Genomic DNA, 23,299 nt, shown 5'->3' on the forward strand with positions numbered 1-23,299 from the left:
TGCTTTCATAAAGCTTGCATTGTAGTGGAGGGAGACATAATTAGCATAAAATTAAAAATATATATGCTATGTGACATAGTGGTAAATTCTCCGAAGAAAAGCAAAGCAGGAAAAAGACCGAGTTGTATGTCCGGGAGAGGATTACAGTTTTAAATAGGTTTGTCATGGAACCCTCACCAAGGTAGTATTTGAATAAAAACCTGAATTATAGAGTGAGTCATGTGGATATTTGAAGACAAAGCCTTCATTTATAATGGTGTGACCTAAATGTTCAACAGTAAGAGAATGCTTATTATTAATTATAAATTACTATCAAGATTTTTATATAGCCATAAAAGATTCTGTTTTCAGTTAATGTATAAGGACTTGGGAAAATGCCCACCATGCAGTGTTAAATGGAAAAGGAAAAATAAACTAGTTTCACCCTAATTTAAAAAAGATCTTTCACACATGGGTATGTACAAATGTATGAATGTAGTTAGAAGAAAACACAGTAGAATTTAGCAGAAATTCTTTGCTGGATGTGGTCTTGGGTTGTTTTGTTTTGTTTTTTTTCATTTTTATATTCATCAATTTTTTAATATGTTAATATAATCTTAAAAAGTACTTAAAAATTAATTTTGATATATCTTAACTTCCAGATCCTGCCATAATGGGGTAATGAGTATTGGATTTATCCTGTCTCCATAATCAACCATAAAACTGGATAAAATACATGTAGCAACTGAGGTTTTCTTAGCATTAGATAGCAGAGCATAGGACAGTGATCCTTGAGAGAAGGAAAACCCAAGAGGTAAGCTCACTCTGGCTTTCCAAACTGAAGCTCAGTACAGGAGAGCTCATAGAGAGACCAGAGATTTAGTGCATTGGAGAAAACAGTGATTGGAGTGTGTGGCTGCTGAAGCACCTGGAATTTGTGAGGCTGGGTGTTGGAAAGGAGGGAGCTATTTGGAGAAGGAGCTTTAGAAATCTCCACAGGGTCCTTGGATTCTTTGGCTGAATACTGAACTCCACATATGCAGGGCAGGTCTCTTTTCAGAGAACAAACTACTGGGGCCTGTAAGTCAAGAAAAGATTCTAGAGGTCACACAGAATTTTGGCCAGCCAGATTGGAAGGAGCTAGTTGGGCACCTTGAGCATTAGTGGACACCCCAGAAAGTTGTATACTTTAGGACCAAGGTTACTTTACTCATAGAGGAGGAGCTATTTTATTTATTTATTTATTTATTTATTTATTTATTTATTTATTAAAAAAAATTTTTTTTTTGAACGTTTATTCATTTTTTGAGATACAGAATGTCAGTGGGGGAGTGGCAGAGAGAGAGGGAGACAGAATCCGATGCAGGCTCCAAGCTCTGAACTGACAGCCCAACATGGGGCTTGAACTCATGGACCATGAGATCTTGACCTGAGCCAAAGTTGGATACTTAACCCACTGAGCCACCCAGGCGCCCCAAGGAGGAGCTATTTTAGACCCATCCTAACAGTCTAAAACTAACCCTCAAAGTATCAGGTTGAACTGCCCATAGATTAACATTATGCCAGAACAAAACACACTTTGAAGGAACTCCAGAGACTCATCATAGTACCAACAATTTCCAGCTATATAAGAAATTACTAAACATATGAAGAAGTGGGAAAATGCAACTCCTCTTTTGAAGAAAAAGACAATTGGAACAGAGTCAGGGATGAAAGATACAGAATTAGTTGACAGGTATTTTAAATTGTTTCTGATAAGATGGGCATTATCCCTGCCCAGATCGAGAATCTCAACAGAAGTGGAAATCTAAATAAGAATCAAATGGAAAATCTGAAACGGAAAAATTCACTACCTGGAATGAAATATTTGAGGGTTATGTATGATGGCATATTGAAAACTGCCAGAAGAAAACTTCAGGGTGGGGGAGAATAAGCCTCAGAGAGCCATGCTAATATTGAGTGGTAGGACATACGTGTAAATGGAGTTTCAGAAAGAGAAGAGAGATTGCAGCAGAAAAATGTTTAAAGCTGTGTTAGTTGAAAGATTTCCAAATTTGACTAAAATTTGGACAATACATTTTACAGACTTGTGGAGGTCAACAGACTGCAAGCACAGTAAACAAAACCATACTAACACATTAAGTCAAATTGCTGAAAATGAAACTTAAAGAGAACATTTTAGAAGCGACTGGTGGTGGGGGGAAGACACATTGTATTTTGCATAAGGGAATAATAATCATCATCATAATAATAATTATACTTTTCATAAGAAATAATAGAGACTAGAAGACAATGGATTATCTTTTTTAAAGTTACGAAAGAAAGAAGTTACCAACCTGAAATTATAAATCCATCAAAAATAACTCTCAGCAATGGAGGCAAAATAAATACATTCTTATTTAGCAAAAGCTAAGGGAACTCTTCACCATGAGACTTCACAACGAATAATACTAAAGTTCAGGCTAAAGGAGACATACTAGTCAGAAACATACTTGTCAGCTCTAAATGAAGGAATTGAAGAGAGCCAGAATTGGTCTTTGTATAAATGACATTTTTTTCTTGTTTCTTTTTTATGAAAACTATATAAAAGGTGGGTGCCCCTTTTAAAAAGTTAACATTGGGGCGCCTGGGTGGCTCAGGTGGTTAAGCGTCCGACTTCAGCTCAGGTCATGATCTCACGGTTTGTGGGTTCTGGTTCATGGGTTATATCAGGGTCACTGTCAGCTTGGGGCCTGGAACTCGCTTCAGATTCTGTGTCTTCCCCTCTCTCTCTGCCCTTCCCCCGCTTGTGCCCTCTCTCCCTCTCTGTCTCAAAAATAAATAAATATTTTAAAATGTTAATGTATTGTAGGTTTATAATATGTACAAATAAAAAAACAGTATAGTAGCAAGATAGCGTGAATTGCATTGTTATAAGATGAAAATATACAGTATTGACTGAAGGTAGACTGTTAAAGATTAAGACTGTATATGACAAATCCCTAAAGCAATCACTAAACAGAGTGGTATGGCTAAAAAGTCAATATAAGCAATGAAATGGAATACTAAAAAATACTAGATGAAACAAAGCCTACCATAATAATATTTACCTTAAATGTAAATGTGCTGAACACTGCAAGTTACAAGTCAGATTTTTCAGACTGGATAAAAATGTAATACTACATTATATACTGTCTACAGGAGATGTACTTTAAGTATAAAGATACAGACTAAATGTAAAAGGAAGGAAAAAGACATAGTACACAAATACTAATCATAAGAAAGCTTGTGTGGCTCTAATAATACCAGACAAAGAAGTCTTCAAGACAAAGGTTATTACCAGTGATAAAGAGAATCATTTCATGATGATAAAAGAGCCAGTTCGTCAAAAAGATGTAAAATCCCAAATACGTATTTGTGCCACATATTGGAGCTTCAGTGTACATGACACAACAGATTATACTAAAGGAAGAAATAAAGCAAATATTGTAGTGTTGCCAGTTAGTAGCTGAGGAATTACTGTATTTTAGCTTTTTATAATAAGCTTCAGAAAGGTATAAGTGGTCTGTTATCAACTTCTTTTTCTCCCAGTGACATTTTGCTCATAATTTTTTATCTGAATGGAATTCCTTCACTCATTTACATTTGTTTACTCACTGTTTTAATGTGCATTAACTCTCTAATTGTGCAGTTAGTTCTTTTTATCTGGTATCAGTAAATACAATATAGACTTGTAAGAAGACAAATCTAGATTTAATTTTGATTCCTCTTCTAGATTTGTATTTTCTTTGTACCTCATTTTATAAGCAATGTATATGAAGTATTATGTATTGGCAGTCAATACACAACAGCATTATTATCTGGTAGAGTTTTAGTATTTTTTTTTTTTTTTTGATATTTTTTTCATTTGTTTTGCATGGAAGTGATTGGAGCCTTCTTGTTGCTCATTGTACATGCTGTTAAAGTTGGGTCTCTACTTCCTTCCTCATTAAAGAATAACTTTACTTTGTCATCCCCACTTCTAGAGGCCCAGATGCTATATATCCATAAACCAGGCTCACTTTGTTTTCTCTTCTCTCCCAGGTAATCAGCCTGGCAGTGCATTGCCCCAGCTCTGGTTTCCAAATGGGCTTTTCGCAAAGTGGGGACACTGTGTTTTTTCTGTTGTAGATTTAAAACCGAAGAGACAAATGATGTGAAATCGTGGTCAGTGAATTGCTGAAAGATCCCTTAGGACCAGTCTCTGTAGGGAAGGTATAAGGAAAGATAAGATTAAGCGTCAGTCATAACTGTACAAGGGAGGAAGGCAGAAGAAACCAGGAATATTAGATCTCTTAATATTTGAATAATTGTGAGGATTAAACTCTTATGCTGTTGCTTCTATGTAATGTTGTTGGCTCATTACTGGAGAAATAATAAAAATGAAAGAAAACTATGACAGGTTGATTTGGTTGAGCAAAAGAATATTGATTATTATCATTTATATGAGATATTTAACTTTTGTGCCTGAATACTTTGCCACACAAAAAACAATTGTACATATCATTAAATTTGTATTAAAATTATAAATCAGTCTTAATATCATGTAATTCAGTTAGTGTGTACTCAGGCAGTTAATTGGTGCTCAAGTTGTATGGACATTGACTCATAAGTTAAAATGCTTAGCGGAAAAGATAAAGCATTTGCTTTAGAATAGTGCATGCATTCACTTACGACATCAAGAGGAAGCAATCACACAAATCTCAGAGTATGTGAGATTCTCAGGTCAACTGTACTGGACTCCAAAAAGTGAATATCATAAGGGGAAAAAAGGTGGAAGGACTGTTCTAGACAAAAGTTACAAGAGACATTCAAAATGCATGAACTTGTATTTGATCTGTTTCTCAGGTAAAAGCTCTTTAAGACATTCTTGTGATAATTAGGGAAAATGTGAATGTGGGCTGTGTGCTATATTGTGAAATTGTTAATTTTCTTAGGTGATATAATGGAATTGTTATTGAGAATTTGTTTCTTCTTAGGAAATGCGTGTCAAACTATTAGGGTTCAAATGTCTTAATGTCTGCAACTTTTATATGCTACAGCAAAATACATGTGTTAAATATATCTGTGTATGTAGAAAGAGGAAATAAACTGGCAAATAATTATTCAATCAAGGTAAAGCCTGTACAGTTGTCCCCTTCTTTCAAATTGTCTTTGCTTTAAAAACTATTTTAATAATAAAAAGTTGCACACGTTTGCACACATTTGGCAATTTTTAAAACACCTTCAAAAAAGAAATCATGGTGAAAATTAGAAAATGCTGAGAACTGGATGGTAATGAAAAGATTTTCTTTTTTTTTTTTTCTTCTTTTCTCCCCCATGGGTTTCTGTTAAGTTTCTCAGGATCCACATAAGAGTGAAACCATATGGTATCTGTCTTTCTCTGTATGGCTTATTTCACTTAGCATAACACTCTCCAGTTCCATCCATGTTGCTACAAAGGGCCATATTTCATTCTTTCTCATTGCCACGTAGTACTCCATTGTGTATATAAACCACAATTTCTTTATCCATTCATCAGTTGATGGACATTTAGGCCCTTTCCATAATGTGGCTATTGTTGAGAGTGCTGCTATAAACATTGGGGCACAAGTGTCCCTATGCATCAGTACTCCTGTATCCCTTGGGTAAATTCCTCGCAGTGCTATTGCTGGGTCATAGGGTAGATCTAGTTTTAATTTTTTGAGGAACCTCCACACCGTTTTCCAGAGCGGCTGCACCAATTTGCATTCCCGCCAACAGTGCAAGAGGGTTCCCGTTTCTCCACATCCTCGCCAGCATCTATAGTCTCCTGATTTGATGAAAAGATTTTCTATCAGAATTTATAGATCCAATAACTGGTACTTAATAGAGAAATTTGTACCTTTCCTGGTTTACACTAGGAAAAAAGACAAGTTGAACATTAATGAGCTAATAAGCTTTCAATTTAAGATGAACAATTAACAACAATTAACCCAAAGAAAATGGAAGTAATAAAGGTAAGGCTAGAAAATGAATATAAAACTAAGATACGATAAGATCGTCATCTAAATTGGTTTCTTTGTTGGGGGCACCTGGGTGGCACCTGGGTGGCTGTCCTTTAAGCATCTGACTTCTACTTGGGTCATGATCTCACAGTTGGTGAGTTCGAGCCCTGCGTCCCTCTCTTCACTGACAGCTCAGAGCCTGGAGCCTGCTTCAGATTCTGTCTCCCTCGCTCTCTGCCCTTCTCCCACTTGCACTATATCGGTCTCTTTGAACAAATGAATAAACATTAAAAAAATGTAAATAAATTGGTTTTTTAAAAAAATCTTATTAAATGGTCAAGACTTAGAAATGATGATGGGGCAAGAAAAAAGTAGATGTAAATAATAGTAGGAATGAAAAATGAGACATAACTATGATGCAGCAGAGATTAAAATGAGGGTATTTGTAAGCAACCTTGATGCCACTTGTTTGCACACATTTTAAAATTTTAAAAATTGAAAGCAATGGATAAATTCCAAGAAAACTTGGGGCGCCTGGGTGGCTCAGTCGGTTAAGTGTCCGACTTCAGCTCAGGTCATGATCTCGCGGTCCGTGAGTTCCAGCCCGACGTCGGGCTCTGTGCTGACCGCTCAGAGCCTGGAGCCTGTTTCGGATTCTGTGTCTCCCTCTCTCTCTGACCCTCCCCCATTCATGCTCTGTCTCTCTCTGTCTCAAAAATAAATAAACGTTAAAAAAAAAAAATTCCAAGAAAACTTTAAATTGCCCCAATAATAGAAAGACTGATTGCCCTTTAATCACTAAGGAAGTTGAATTCAGTTATTTAAAAAAACTGCCTGCAAATAAAATACCAAGTCCCAATAGTTTTATAAATGAAATCTACCCAAGTATTTAAGGAACAGATAATTGCAATCTTACACAAATTTAGAAATTAGAAAAAGAGGGGCGCCTGGGTGGCGCAGTCGGTTAAGCGTCCGACTTCAGCCAGGTCACGATCTCGCGGTCCGTGAGTTCGAGCCCCGCGTCAGGCTCTGGGCTGATGGCTCGGAGCCTGGAGCCTGTTTCCGATTCTGTGTCTCCCTCTCTCTCTGCCCCTCCCCCGTTCATGCTCTGTCTCTCTCTGTCCCAAAAATAAATAAAAAACGTTGAAAAAAAAATTAAAAAAAAAAAAAGAAATTAGAAAAAGAGGGAATACTCCATGGTCTTTATAAAATATATTTAAACTCTTGATACTCTTCCCTTCAAGAGGTGGAAATCTAATTCCCTCCCCTCTAGTGTGGGCTGGACCCAGTAACAAAAAAATGACAATGTGGGACTTTAGAGAATAGCTCATAAAAAGCACTGTAGCTTCTTCTTTACTCTTTTGGTTCACTTGATCTTGGAGAAGCCAGTAGCATCATGAGGACACTCAAGCCTATGGAGTTATTTATGTGGTGAGGCACTGAGGCCTCCTGCCAACATCATGTGAGTGGGCCATCTTGGAAGGGGACTCTACAACCCCTGCTGACGTCCTGACCGAAACCTCATGAGAAACCTTTAGAAGCCTTTCCCAAGTTCCTGACCCACAGAAGGTGTTACATAATAAATGTGTGTTGGTTTAAACCAGTACATTTTGGGGTAATTTATTACACAGCAATAATTAAAACACATTCCTAATTAAAAAAAAAAAAGGGCGCCTGGGTGGCTCAGTCAGTTAAGCATCTGACTTAGGCTCAGGTCATTATCTCACAGTCCATGAGTTTGAGCCACGCGTCAGGCTCCGTGCTGACAGCTCAGAGCCTGGAGCCTGCTTCAGATTCTGTGTCTCCCTCTCTCTTATCTTCTCCTGTTCATGCTGTGTCTCTCTGTCTCAAAAATAAACACTAAAAAAAAAACCAAACACATTTCTGTTCATATTGTGAGATTAGTATAATCTTGGCATCCAAACCAGATAGGATATTAAAATGGCCTTTAATTTTACTATCCCACTCAAACATAGCAACAGAAAGTCCAAAACAAAAATTGCAAAATCAGCCAAAAATGTATTAAAAAAAGGTAATATACCTTAGCCAGCTTGAATGTGTTACAGAGTGCAAAGTTAGTCCATTAGAAAATCTGTTCATATAATTTACCACTTTAACAAATGGAGAAAGACAAATTATTTGATTATCTGAATTAATGCAGGAAAATAATAACATAATAGCTGTGATAAAACTCTTAGCAAATTAAGAAGTTCCTTAATTGATAAAGAATGTCTGCAAAGAACCCACAGAAAAACATACCAATTAGTAAAAAAGATCTAAAACACCTTTTTAAAAGTTAGAAACAACATATCAGTGCTTATTATCTCTCTTATCCATATTGTACAGTCTTAGCACATTCAGAAATTTAAAAAGTTGAGTAAAAGAAATAATTTGAAGAAACAGACATCCTAGGTTAAGCTATATAGAAAACTCCATAAAAATTATTGAAATGATTAGTAATATAGTCTAGCAAAGTCCATTTGCATTTGTATATACAATAAAATTTTTATATAAAATATATAACTTAAAAGCATTCATAACAAAAAGATTCTTATAAATCTACATAGAAACATGCAAGCCTTTATTTTAGAAGATTTTAAAAGCTTATTGAAAGATTTTTAAGTAATTTAGACCTAAATAAATGGAGAAATGTACCACTACCATAAAAACTTTTTCATATCTTACCAAATAAGTCTACAGATTCAATGCGATTTTAACCAAAATAATGTTTTCAAAAACCCACACAATCTAATTTTAAGCTTTTTTGCAGATAGGTAATGGCTTATAATAGCCGAGATGTTCCTGAAGGACAAAGTTAAGCACTTTTAATATCAAATGTCAAGACTAGTTGTGACTACAGTATTTTTGGCACAGAGTTCCAGTTTCTCCATATTCTTTGCAACACTTGTTATTTTGTAGTGTTTTTTTAATCCATTCTGATGGGTATGAGGTGGTATATCCTTTTTTAACCTATGGACATTCAGTTGCTTCAGCACCATTTGTTGAAAATCTGTCCTCCATTGAGTTGCTTTTGCATGTTTGTCAAAAGTCAGTAGAACATATTTGAATGGATCTGTTTCTGGGTGTTGTGTTCCATTGATCTTGTGTCTATCACTGCCAATACACTTAATGCACATCAGCTTCATAAAATGAATTGGGAAGTTCCTTTCTATTTTCTGGAAAAGATTATGTAGAATTGGTGTTGTTAAATGTTTGGTAGAATTCTCTAGCATTTCTGAGCATTTATATTTAATTCTAAAGTTTTGTTAATCATGTGTCAACCTAATGAAAGTGAAAACATAAGTCACATACTGAGAGAAGATAGTTGCAACACAGCTGAAAGATTAGTATTTGAAATATAAAGAAGTTTTACAGATTACTAAGAAAGAGAAGCAAATAGAAATTTGGGCAGAAACCATAATCAGGCCTTTTATTAAAAGGATACATGATTCAAAAAAACCCACCAAAACATGCTCAGACTTGTTTTCAGAGAAAGGCAAATAAAGACAACCATTTTATACCCACCAGACTTGGCAAAAATTAAATGTCTCCTCCTGCTGGCTATTAAAACTCTGTCCCTTGACTGTTACCTTCATTTTGTGTTTTCTCTTCTTTGGTCCTGTAGGCGGGAGTGTTTAATCCAGATTCAGGATTTAGAAAGATCACAGTATTTTTCGGAGTGTGTTCTTTATTTTGCTTGTGACATCTTCTAAAATCCCCCTCCTTAGAGGAAATAACTGTCTTTTTGTTTTTGTTGTCTTAGTTGGCACCCTTGTATGTATTTAAAAAAGTTTTTTTAATGTTTATTTTTGAGGGGGAGGAGTGTGAAGGGGAGGGGCAGAGAGAGAAGGAGACACAGAATCCAAAGCAGGCTCCAGGCTCTGAGCTGTCAGCACAGAGTCCAATGTGGGGCTCGAACCCACAAACCGTGGGTTTGTGAGATAATGACTTGATCCAAAGTCAGATGCTTAACTGACTGAGCCACCTAGGCACCCCATTTAGATCCCTTTTGGTTCTAGACAATGTGGTTATTTTAGATGTTTCTGTGTACATTATTTATCCTGTTTGCTTGATTACTTCTTTAAACTTTGTGCTGTTAACAGAGTTTTAAGCATATCTAGTTTAACTGTATTAGCTTTAGAATCAATTGGATGAGTTTTTGACCCTCCCATTTGATTCATAAAAGTTTGTTTTTTGATCTGTAGGAGCATAAGACCAAAATGAGATTTTTTTTTGCAGGATTTTAACTAAATTAATCTTGTATTTCATAGCTATTATTACTTGAATTAGGAATGGGGGAGAATATTATAGCTCTGTGGATAGAATAATACAGATCATTGCCTATTTTACTTTATCAAATCAAAAAGGTGTTCCTGATAATTTAGTCCTCAGAGTTCCCATTAGAATATTGTTGGAACTAGACCCTGAAAGCCTAGTTTAGCAGTATATACTTCTTAAAGCCCTTACCACTATCTACCTAGGATTGATTCTTCCTGGGGTTGTGAGAGTCGTCTTACTGTGCTTTTAGATCATCATTTCCCAAATTGGGATACTAGTTCCTCAACATCCATGAAAATAAAGTTTCTTCACTAAATTAGTTGGGAAATGCTATGTCCTGTAGCTGTTTTTTTAAACCCCTATCAAATGGACACTGTGCTTATTGACATATTGAGATCCTTGAATAGTCAGATATTATAGGGATGGAGAAACCTAGAATATGTTTAATATTGTTTAATTCAGCAATTCCTAAATTGACTTGAATATTGGCACTTTTTCCATGGGATGCCTGTTCATATTAAGAGGAGCAGTCCTTATGAAATGCAGCTCTAGAATATTGGTAATAACATATACTAACCTTGCATTGAAGTTCTCTGTTCCGGATGGTATATGGCTGGCTTCTGATATATTCTTACTCCCTTATCTGGCACTTATATTCTGCCTGTGTTGTTACTGACTGTGCTTTATCATCTGGGATTGTGATTCTTGGTTTTAAGTGAAGGGCAATAGGTTATTAAATAAGTCACTTCTTTTTTTGGAGGATATATGTGGGATACTGATACTGTTCTAGTAAAATCTAGAAAGAAATTATTCTGCATGTATCATGGTTGAGGGCAGTCTAAGAGATTTGAATTTCTATACATACTTTCTAAGGAGAAAGCCCTGTAATTAGAAGTAACAGATGACCTGTTTTGTCTCTGCGTGCTCACCTCTGAAGGTGTCATCAAACTTTTCTGATATTCTTTTAAGTATAGTCCATGAGAGTTATTGTGCCATAGACCTAAACTGTCCAGTACACTAGTCACTAGCTACATGTGGCTGTTGAGCACTTAAACATGGCTAAATCATATTAAAATATGTTAAGTATTAAGTACATACTGAATTTCAAAGACTTAGTGTGAAAAAAGGATCTAAAATATTTCAGTATTTCTTATATTGATTATATATTGAAGTGATCTTTTTGATGTATTAATATTTTGTTAAAATTAATTTCATCATTTTTACTACTTAATGTGACTACTAAATAAGATTACTTATGTGGGTTGTGTTGTATTTCTGTTGGATAGTGAAACATTTTCCCCATGAACTGACAGGTCTCAGAGACTAAAACTCATTATTTAGGTTTTTATGAAGTTTTCTAGCCCCAGAAATAATTCCGTATTTGTTTTTGTTTTGGAAAATTTTGGCCTAAGATCTTATGATCCTTCGTTTCATAAGTCTCTTTGAAGTATCTCAAGAGATTACTACCAGACTTACTACATGGAATTGTGGTTTAGGCACAGGGAGAAAGGTGGAAAATCTAGAAGTTTCTAACTATATCATTAATAAATAATTTTACCTATTTCCATTGATAACTATTCTACTTTAAAAACATGTTAGTCTTCGTATCTTCTCATTAAACCATCATTTGAACATTAAATATTCTTTGATCTTCTTAGATAGCCCTTTGCTTTATAGACCGGAACAACATTTTTAGATCGGGCTCACCACTTTTGGTTCTTTTAATGCTTTTTGGGAGAGAATTTTAGTAACAACTATCAAATTGGTTTTCATGGTTTTTGCCTTTCATTATGACAAAAGTCCTGTGATTCTTGGGGCTAAACAGAGGACAAGGACATTAAACATGGTGGCTACATTTTTTAGAATAGATTTGGGGATACTGAACCCTTTATTACCCCAATATAGTCTAGAAGAGAGTAGTAAGTTATGTCTCAAGAGTGAAGGCAGTGTACACAAGTGTCATTTCAACTACAGTTTTAGTTTATATGAGACATTAATATTTTTTATTTTTTAGAGAGAGAGGGCGCAAGTGAGCGAGGGGCAGAGAGAGAGAGAGAGAGAGAGTGTCAGGGCTCACCAGGGGCTCGGTTTATTTTGTTTTTTTGTTTTTTACCTGATGCGGGGTTCGTCCTCACCAGAAGTGGGGCATGAGTTCACCCAAAGTGGGGCTGGAGCTCACCCAATGCAGGGCTCATGCTCACCGGATACGGGACTCGAACTCCCCAACTGTGAGATCATGACCTGAGCCAAAGTCACATGCTTAACGACTGAGCCACCTAGGCACCCTAAATAATAATTACTTTACTATTATTGTTATTATTATTATTAATTTTATTATTTTATTAATTTTATTATTTATTTATTATTTATAAATTTGTTTATTTATTATTTATAATAATATTTATTATTTATTAATTTTATTAATTTTATTATTGTTATTATTATTATTAATTTTTGAGAGAGGGAGGGAGGGTCAGAGAGAGAGAGAGGGAGATTGAGAATCCCAAGCAGGCTCTGCACCATCAGTGCAAGCCCCCAGTGCAGGGCTTTAACTCATAAACTGTGAGATGATGACCTGAGCCACAATCAAGAGGCAGATGCTCAACTGACTGAGCTTTTCAGGCACCCAGTATACTTTCTGATCTGCATATCCAGCATTATTGCCTGAGTCTGCCATCTTAGAAGATATCTCATTTTAACTGTGGTCCTCTACAGCAATTCCTACTTTGGTTTCCTTGTTTTGGGATCTCAGTTAAGAAGTCTAGTAAGTATCTGATAATAATAGATTGGCTTAATGCATTCAGTTTAAAAAGACTTACATGTCACCTATTGGTGATGTCTAAGGTACATCCAAAGAAAATGAAGGCACTTATCCCTATGTGGTTTTGATTTTAAAGATCTGCCTTATTTCTGACCTAGCTTTCTTATAACATAACACAAGAAAATACTAAGCTGCATGGCCCTGTCACTCTTTTTTGGAAGCTATGCAGCAGAGGAAGAAGAATAATTACCCTTACTGGGCTATCCACATGGTTCTGTCTTGCCTTGTGTTTTAGTTTGCTTTTTAAAGTTTTATATGTTTATTATACAAATTCAGATAAGAACAAAAAGTTTAAAAACTTTTTGAAAGTTTGAAAAGAGTAAAACCTCTTCAAAATTTCATCTTCCAAAGAAAACAGAATCATCCTTATAGATGGGTGTCAATGTTGCCTCATGTTTCATTTCATTATTTTTATGGGCATTATTACCTGTTCTATAGACCAGGTAAATTTGCCTGTATTTGAAACTAGAGGCTGCCTCTGCAGATCAGCACTAGAGGGCATTGAAGCCCAGCAAAAAGTGTATGACTTGGGAGCTAGCCAAAACCTTCATTCAGCTCACTTACTGGCAATACCTCATGTTTTCTGGAGAAGGAAGTTCCAAAATGATGGGACTGGTACACAGTTGTTCTTTCTTCTTAATTAAAATCCCTGTGTAGAATAGAGCCATGATTTTCTGGTATAATAGTAGCATTTTTACTGGATAATGTTCCCAAATAAAAAAATCAATGTGTGACTTAGCACAAGTCATTTAAACTCTTTTGATTCTCAGCTTACTGTAAATGAAAGGGTTAGATGAGATTTAGTTTCATTTCGCATTTATTAAGAATCTATTACTTGCTTGTTATTGCAATATAGGACTTTTATATAGATCATCTTGTTTAATCTTCACAAAAAAACTTTGGAGGACGTATCCTGTACCTCAAGAGAAAAAGAGGTCATTTAAGTAAAGGGCATATAGCAGAATTGGAATTCTTTCTTTCATAAACCATGTTTTCTTCACTACATATACCATGATGTTTCTTACTAAATTTATTCTAACAGTTCCTTTTAACTTTTAAAAAGTATATTGCATGGGGCGCCTGGGTGGCTCAGTTGGTTAAGTGACCGACTTCGGCTCAGGTCATGATTTCATAGTTTGTGGGTTCAAGCCCCGCATCGGGCTCTGTGCTGACAGCCTGGTCTGCTTTGGATTCTGTGTCTCCCTCTCTCCCATTCGTTCTCTCTCTCTCTCTCTCAAAAATTAATAAAACATTAAACATTTTTTAAATATTAAAAATAAAAAGTATATTGCATGAACACATGCTTTCCTATCATTTGACTACTTTGAACTTTTATTATAAACCTAAAAATCTGCACATTGGAAAAAAATGGGCAGGTACACAGATTGAGACTAAAGAGAATAGCAAAATTTGTTCACTATCTTGCCTCCCGAAAGCACAGACTTTTCAGTCCTTGAAGAGCAAATTTTAATAGTAAAATTCAGCATTTGGAATAACCAGCATTCATATAGATATCTATATGTGGAGAACAACAAAACAAGGAAAATACCTCATTAGAGAGTTACTAAAGTGAATCATAGTCTAAACTTTTCAAATACCAGTAACATACTCTGGATCACTAAATAGCTGTTTAATAAACATTGATTAACTCAGTAGATGTTCAGTATAGTAGATGATTCTGTGATTCTTAGTTTTGTTTGTAGTCGTCTAGAGTTTAAGTCCTTCATAGTTTTAATCTGTATCAGATTTTTAGATATCAAACTACCATCTTAGCTATAGGACCTTTGTGTTTAATGATTTGCTTTTCTTTTGAAAAGAATCTGTTAAGCATTCCTCTTTTTAAACATTCTATTTTGAAAAGTTCAATTGTATACAGAAAGAAAATACAGTGTACTCTCATGTCCTTATTCAGCTTCTACAACTAATCTCATAGCTAAATATATATCTAAATATATATATGTATATATATTTAATATTTAAATTAATAAAATTAATTTATTTTAACTTAATATTATATCTATATTATGTATATATATTATGTATATCTAAATCTCTCCTGAGTATTTTGAAGGAAATCCTGAACATCAAATCATCTGCAAATTACTATAACTATATGATCAATCCACCAAAAAAAGTAATAGTCACGCCTTAATATCTACAAGCATACAGTTCATACTCATATTTTTATGTCTTATTTTTTTTCCTTTATAGTCTGAATTGGTATCTTTATATTGCTGTTGGTTGATGTCTCTTAATCTGTAGGTCATCTTTTAAAATTTTTCTTATAGTTTTTTTATCTGTTGAAGAAACCGAATCATTTGTTCTCTGGAGTTTCCCACAGTCTGGGTTTTGCTGATTTCAATCCCATGCTGCTTTTTATCATGTTTTTCATCTGCTCTATTTCCTATATATTGGTAGTTAGATATAAATATGGTTCAATATTAGACCTGATTTAATATTTTGGCAAGAATACTTTGTAGGTGGTTTTGTATACATCCATCAAGAGGCTAAGCCACCTTTTACTCTTACGGAATGTACTTCCTCAACTATACTGAGTGAGCTAGGTACCATAATCTTGCTAACTAGGGAGCTATTTTTCTGTTGAGGGCCACTGAAGCAGAAGTCTTTGTAGGTCACATTCTTCTTCCCTTTATTTCTATTGTGCCCTTCCCCCCCACCCCGCCCCAGTTTGACCTTAAGGTTAGGAATTATTGGGGAAGAGACTGTCTACCCACGTGTTGTATGTTTATAGATTTTTTTTTAAGTAGGTAGGCTTCATGCCCACTGTAGAGCCCAGTGTAAGGCTTGAACTCATGACCCTGAAGTCTGAGCTGAGATCAAGAGTCAGATGCGTAACCAACTGAGCCACCCAGATGCCCCATGTTCCTGGATTATTTAGTTAAGGATACAGAAGCCAAATGACTATTCTGAATAATAGTAAAGGCAGCATATCTTTAAACTGCTTTTTTGATCCCTGTAGGTTTTCTTCCATGCATACAACTACCTTTCCTACAGGAAAAGTTCAGTTAGAGTTGCTGTAGCAAATGTGTGATATAGCTTTGCCCTTTAAACGTAGGCTTTCATTAAAATTCTGCAAAGACAAAATCCAAGTGATAGTTCTACAGCATCACAGCTTTCCAGATACTGAACCAACTCAGCACCAGCAAGGCCGCATTCTCATCCTGGGAGAGAGAAAGCAGAGTTGTTACCCAGTTACATGATCAGTATCTTTGCTTCAGGGTTCCAAAGTTATGGAAAGCCCATCTTCCTACAGCCTTCCCTCTCTGTCTGCTTTTAATATCCTTTGACTTGTATAGTTCTGATACTTAAGTTTGCACCAAGGACCATAATCTGAATACTTTTTCCCACACTCCTATCCCTGCTTTGCCTCTGTCTCCCATCTTTCTCTGTCCCTCATTTTATTGAGCACACATTGCCTAATGTGTACCAGGAAAAGTGCTAGACTTAGGAAACACAAACAAGACTGCAGCCTCATCTACAAGGAAAAGGGTGGACCACTGGGACCTTTAGTCATCTATATGAAAAAATATGTGTATGTATATCACACACAGAATCGAGGGAAACACGTCCCAAATGTGAAAAGCAAACATTTAAAAGAAAATACATCTCTTTGTGACCTCGTAATAATGGAGAATTTTTAAAAACAATACACCAAAAGCACTTTTCATGAAGAAAAATACTAATAAATTTGGCTATATTAAAATTAAAGCTTTTTGTTACAAATCAAAACCACAATGAGATACCACCTTACACCTGTCAGAATGGTTAATATTAACAACTCAGGCAACAACAGATGTTGGTGAGGATGCAGAGAAAGAGGATCTCTTTTGCATTGTTGGTGGGAATGCAAGCTGGTGCAGCCACTCTGGAAAACAGTATGGAGGTTCCTCAAAAAACTAAAAATAGAACTACCCTACGACCCAGCAATTGCACCACTAGGCATTTATCCAAGGGATACAGGTGTGCTGTTTCGAAGGGACACATGCACCCCCATGTTTATAGCAGCACTATCAACAATAGCCAAAATATGGAAAGAGCCCAAATGTCCATCGATGGATGAATGGATAAAGAAAATGTATATATATACAACGGAGTATTACTCAGCAGTCAAAAAGAATGAAATCTTGTCATTTACAACTACGTGGATGGAACTGGAGGGTATTGTGCTAAGGGAAATTAGTCAGAAATAGACAAAAATCATATGACTTCACTCATATGAGGACTTTAAGAGACAAAACCGATGAACATAAGGGAAGGGAAACAAAAATAATATAAAAACAGGGAGGGGGACAAAACAAAAAAGACTCATAAATATGGAGAACAAACTGAGGGTTGCTGGAGGGGTTGTGGGAGGGGGCATGGGCTAAATGGGTAAGGGGCATTAAGGAATCTACTGAACTCATTGCTTCACTGTATACTAACTAATTTGGATGTAAATTTTAAAAAATAAAAAAGTTAAATCAAAAAATTAAAATTAAAAAAAATAAAATTAAAGCTTTTTGTAAAGTGGCACCATAAAAAGAAAAACAAGCTGCAGATGAGGAAAAAATACTTGTAATTCAAATAATTGGCAAAGGATTAGTATAAAAGTATAAAGAGGACTCCTATAAATAATATTATTATAAGAATAATAGCGAACAGCAAAGTAGAAAAATGGTGAAGGATATGAGTAGGCAGTACACATAAGAAAGCCTAGAGGGCAGGGGCACCTGGGTTGCTTAGTCAGTTAAGCATCGGACTTCAGCTCAGGTCATAATCCCATGGTTCCTGGGTTTGAGCCCTGCATCGGGCTCTGCTGCCAGCTCAGAGCCTGGAACATGCTTCAAATTCTGCTTCCCCCTTTTTCCCTGCTATTTTCCCACTCGCCTGCCTCTCTCTCTCTCTCTCTCTCTCTCTCTGTCAAAAATAAGTATTTAAAAGAAGAGCTTAGTAGGCAATAAACATGTAAGGATGTTAAACTTCACTAATAGAGTAGTACGTATTAAAACAATGAAATATTTCACACACATCACATTGGAAAAAGTCCGTCATTACCAGATTTTGCAGAGGATAGAGAAATTATTCTCTTACACAGCTTTTGGAGAATACTTTAAAGGGCAATTTAGCAATAATTAGAAAGTTGAAGATAAACATACCAGAATTCTTCTGCAAGGTTTGTTTATGTATGTTTGTATATAAGCCTGTCTGAGAGAAAGTGTTGCAATGTGCATAGCAAGATCTGTGTGCCAAATGTTTGTTGGGATGTTGTGTGTTATAGTATAGAGCTGGAAACCCCATAAGTCTTTCAGTGGAAGGGTGTACAAATAAAAAGTAGTATGTTCAATACTATGTGTATTAGTTTCCTAGGGTTGCTGTAACAAAGTACCATAGAGTAGGTGGCTTAAACAACAGAAATTTATTTTCTTGCGGTTCTGGGGGCCAGAATTCCAAGATCAAGGTGTTAGCAGGGTTGATTCCTTCTGAGGGTTATGAGGCAAGGATCTTCTAGGTTGCTTTCCTTGGCTTGTAGATGGCCACCTCCCATATCTCTTCACATCATCTTCCTTTCATGGGTGTCTCTGTGTCTGCATTTCCCCATTTTATTAGCATAGCTGTGGCGTTGGATTTGAGCACACCCACATGTCTGATTGATTTATCTTAACTTGATTGCTTCTGTAAAGACTCTGTCATCAAATAAATTCACATTGTGAGGTATTGAGGATTGGGACATAATTCAATCCATAGCACTGTGTAACAGTTAAAATGGATAAACTAGAATGAATCAAAATAGATATACTTTTTCTAAGGCCTAGTAAGTAAAAGGGGGATGAATGATACATGCATCATAATTCCATGTTTATAAAGTAAACAAAGCTGCTTCATATCGTTTAGTGACATATAGCAGTCCCCCCCAACCCCCCATCCAACAGGGGATATGTTCCAAGACCCCGTGGATGCCTGGAACCATGGATATACTACCTATGTTTTTGCCTATATGTACATACATACATACATACATACATACATATGTACATACCTATGATAAAGCTTAACTTATAAGTTAGGTACAATAAGAAATTAATGACATACATTAATAAAATAGAACAATTATAACAATATGATAAAAGTTATGTGAATGTGGTCTCTCAAAATACCTTACTGTACTCACCCTTCTTATAGTGATGTGATATGGTAAAATGCTTACACGATGAGATGAAGTGCAGTGAATGATATAGCTATCATGACATAGAGCTAGGCTACTAATGACCTTCTGATTATACATCAAAAGAAGATCTTCTGTTTCTGGACTGTGGTTGACTTTGGGTAACTGAAACTATGGAAAGCGAAACCACAGGTAAGGGGGGACTAGTGTACTGAATATTTGTCATAAAAATATAAACATTCATAGGAATGGTAACCAAGAAGTTCTGGATAGTAGTCTGCACCAACAAAGGAATTGTGAAATGAAATTGGAAAAGAGCCCAGAGGGGCTTCAGTTTTATCCATAAAGTTTTCTTCCTTAAGGGAAAAAAAGGTGGGGGAAATGTTCAGATTTGTTCAAACTGGCTGGCAGGAACATGTGTATTATATTATTCTCTATAACTTTACTATATATTTGCAACTGGGTAATTTCAAAAAGTAATAGAAAAGATACTAACTCAGTGAATGGGAAAATGTCAGTAAGAAGTTGAAAGCTTAATTTTAATAATATGAGTAATTAAATAGTAGGCAAAAGTTACCTGGTAATAGAATTAATTCTTCTAGTTGAAATTAGTTTTAATTTTCTGAACAACAAAGTGAGTTTTATGATAAAATTAACAAATGCTTGTAGTACCTTGTTTTTTTTAAAAAAGGCAAGAAGTTCATTTTTCATACCTAATGAAGTTTGAACTTTTGAAGTAACTCGTTTGTAGAGCACTTATTAGGGAACTTCTTATGTGTGAGTTGACACATAATGTATGAATGACTTTGTTCTCTACTTTCTAGAGCAGTAGCTCTCAACTAGGGACATGTGGTAATATGTAGGGCATTTTTGGTTGTCAAGTGGGCATCATCCAGTAACGCCAAACATTCTATAAAGCATAGAACAAACTTCACAGTAAAGGAGGATGCCATAATGGTGTCTGTATGATTTCCAGAGGTTGCTACATCAGACCTCTGCCAATTAGAAAAGATGACAACAGCGGCTAGACCAGCTTTTGAACCTGCAAGAAGTGGGCGAGGAGAAGGAGAAGGTGATTTGAACCACCTCTTAAAGCAATATTCAAGTAGAGAACCTCTCATACAAAGATAAAATACAGACAAACTACTCAGTATGCCCCTGAAGAAGTTCAGAACCATGGCTGCAGGACAGACAAGAAGGGAGAGACAGAGCTACTATAAGAGAGAAAAAGAGATCATCTGACATGAGAACATACAACCTCCTTTTCAATGTCAAAAACGCCTTGGTGGGGCGCCTGGGTGGCTCAGACTGTTAAGCATCTGACTCCAGCTGAGGTCATGATTTCACGGCTTGTGAGTTCAAGCCCCATGTTGGGCTCTGTGCTGACAGCTCAGAGCCTGGAGCCTATTTCGGATTCTGTGTCTCCCTCCCTCTCTCTGTCTCTCTCTCAAGAATAAACAATAAAAATTTTTGGAAAAAAAAAATGCCTTGATGAGACCAGATACCTCCTGCAGCCTTGATGCAGATGATACTCTAACAGACGAGGAAGATGAAGATGAAAATTATGAAGAAGAGAGTGATGATGTGATACTTCAGCTCTTCTTGCAGAACTAGAAAAATTTTTTTAATTGATGAAGAGCAGGCCAGGAAGGAACAAGAATAGAAGGCAGAAGAGGAAAGAATAAGTACGAAAAACATGGAGTGGAAACCCTCTTGCTTAATCTCACTGGCCCATTCCAGCCTCAGGCCAATTTCAAAGTTAAAAGAAGGTGGGATGATGGTGTTGTTTTCAAGAATTGTGCAAAAGGTATAGATGATCAGAAGACAAAAGATTTGTAAATGATACATTGTCATCTAAATTTCACAAAATGTTCATGCAGAAATATATTAAATACTACAGTTTTATGTGCTTGCTTAAAGACTGTAAAATGTAAATGATCAAAAGCATTTTGGGTTATAAAAATTAACATTGGTACTTCGTTGATTAGGTTGTGTAGTATCTAGGTGAGTTTTTCTTAGTTTTATGATCACAATTTGGTTTTCATTAAGGTAAAATTTACATAATCTAAAATTAGCCACTTAAAATGCCCAATTGAGTGACATTTAGTACTTTTATATTTACAAGGCTTTGTAACCATCACCTCTGTCTAGTTCCAAAATATTTCATCACCTCAAAATGAAACCCCATATGAGTGTAATTAAGTAGTCACTCCCCAATTTCCTGTCCCCTCAACCTCTGGCCACCACCAGTCTGCTTTCTATGTCTGTGGATGTAGATACTCTTGGATATACATTATAACTTACAATACATGACCTTTTATGTTTGCCTTCTCTAAATATAAAATTTTCAAGATTCAACCATGTTTTAGTATGGATCAGTACTTCATTCTTTTTTGTGGCTGAATGATATTCCATTATATGGATGTACCACATTTTGTTTGTTCATCTGTCGATGGACATTTGGGCTGTTTCCACCTTTTGACTCTTATGAATAATGTGTCTATGAATATTTATGTGCACATTTTTATTTTAATACTCATTTTCATTTTGGGTATATACCTAGGAGTAGACTTGCTGGGCTTTGTGGTAATTCTGTGTTATTTGAGGAAGGAACAAACTGCTTTCTGCAGCAGCTGTACGGTCTTACATTCCCGTCAGTAGTATTCAGTGGTTCCAATTTCTCCACGTCCTCACCAACAGATCCCAGTTATTTTTAAGAAGACATAGTAAGTATATAAATAAATATTTCTGAATGATGGTGTTAAGGGTAGGTTGCTTTTTAAAAATATTTTACCTTTCAAACTTTATAGAATTAGCCACTATTACTGTGGTTATTTTTTAAAATGTGAAATTTTGTTTGTTCTCATTTGAGCAAACTAAAATTCTTCACATTCATTATAGATAAGTATAAGGCAAAACTGTCTTTTACTTTGATGACTGTGAGTTGAGTCATAATCTACAAAAAGGATCTGAAGTCAATATATTTTTAATAGAATTAATTATTTTACAGGAAGAGGAAGCTAACAAAGAGTTTGACTTGTCCTGACAAGGCTAGAATGCAAGAGCTTCTTACAGTTGATATATTACACTGTACCTCACCTACCTCAGATTTTCCATGAGTGAAGTCTAATATCTAGCATTCATAAATCACAATTTCTGCAACACAAGAATTTTGAATCAGATATTTAGGAACTGTGATTCACTTTTAATTCTGACTTGGAGACTCTACATAAATGTAGAAAAAATATTGAACTTTTGGATGGAGGCCAAACCTGTTGTTAGAGAGATGAGTGAGAGTCTCTTAATATGATATTATCTGTAATAAATAGTTTATAAACAATTTGTAGAAACTGGAGAAACAGTCTCTGAAATGTTTCTAGCAAGCAGTCTCTAAATGTTCATTCAGGCATACTACTACTTACAGAGTATTATATTCGGTGTATGTTTGGCCCATGACTGCTAATTTATTGTATCATATTTAAGTCTGAAGAAAAGAGAATATTACATGGTTATTTTTATTAAGTGTTTCTGTGGGTAAAGTAGGCTTAGACTAATTTTTTTTTAACATCTACTTTCTAAAATTACTGTCTCTTTTGTATAACCCCACTAGCACGAGGTAAGAAGTTATTTCCAGCTTCACTTTTTAATTCAATTTAGGGAAAACAAAATATGCTTTCTCAAGCTGTATCTCTCTTCCTTAAATTAGTATAAGCTCTTCTTGCTGGTGTGTTTCCTTCTTTTTCCTACTCTATAGGTCTAGGTTTAAGGTTTTTACTTCGTAACATTGTGTTGATCTGACTTGACGTGCAAAGCTTAAACTGAAAGATGGGGCAGATGAATGATTAGCATGTTCCCTAACCTTAGTAGTTATAATACCACAGCAAAATTGTGATACTGATATTGTGTTATTTTTGTCTAATACCAATTACCAGATTGATACTATTTAAAATGTTTACAAAACTAACAATTTTTTTAAGAAAACAGTGAGACCAGAAGTTTGATGCATTTGAAATCTAATAAATTATCAACAATTTAGAAAATGTCAAAAAACATAGAAAAATATTCATGTTAAAC

The 23,299-nt window shown here is 35.4% G+C and overlaps 1 protein-coding gene and 1 pseudogene across 2 annotated transcripts in view; both read left to right on the forward strand.

The window, feature by feature from the left end:
- Positions 1-23,299, forward strand: part of RFX7 (regulatory factor X7) — a 140,937-nt gene that overhangs the window by 31,959 nt on the left and 85,679 nt on the right. The gene's annotated exons all lie outside the window — the stretch shown is intronic.
- On the forward strand, positions 19,907-21,980 carry LOC144616563 (spliceosome-associated protein CWC15 homolog pseudogene; annotated as a pseudogene).

Source organism: Panthera onca, chromosome B3, assembly GCF_046562875.1.
Source record: "Panthera onca isolate mPanOnc1 chromosome B3, mPanOnc1 haplotype 2, whole genome shotgun sequence".
NCBI lineage: Eukaryota > Metazoa > Chordata > Mammalia > Carnivora > Felidae > Panthera > Panthera onca.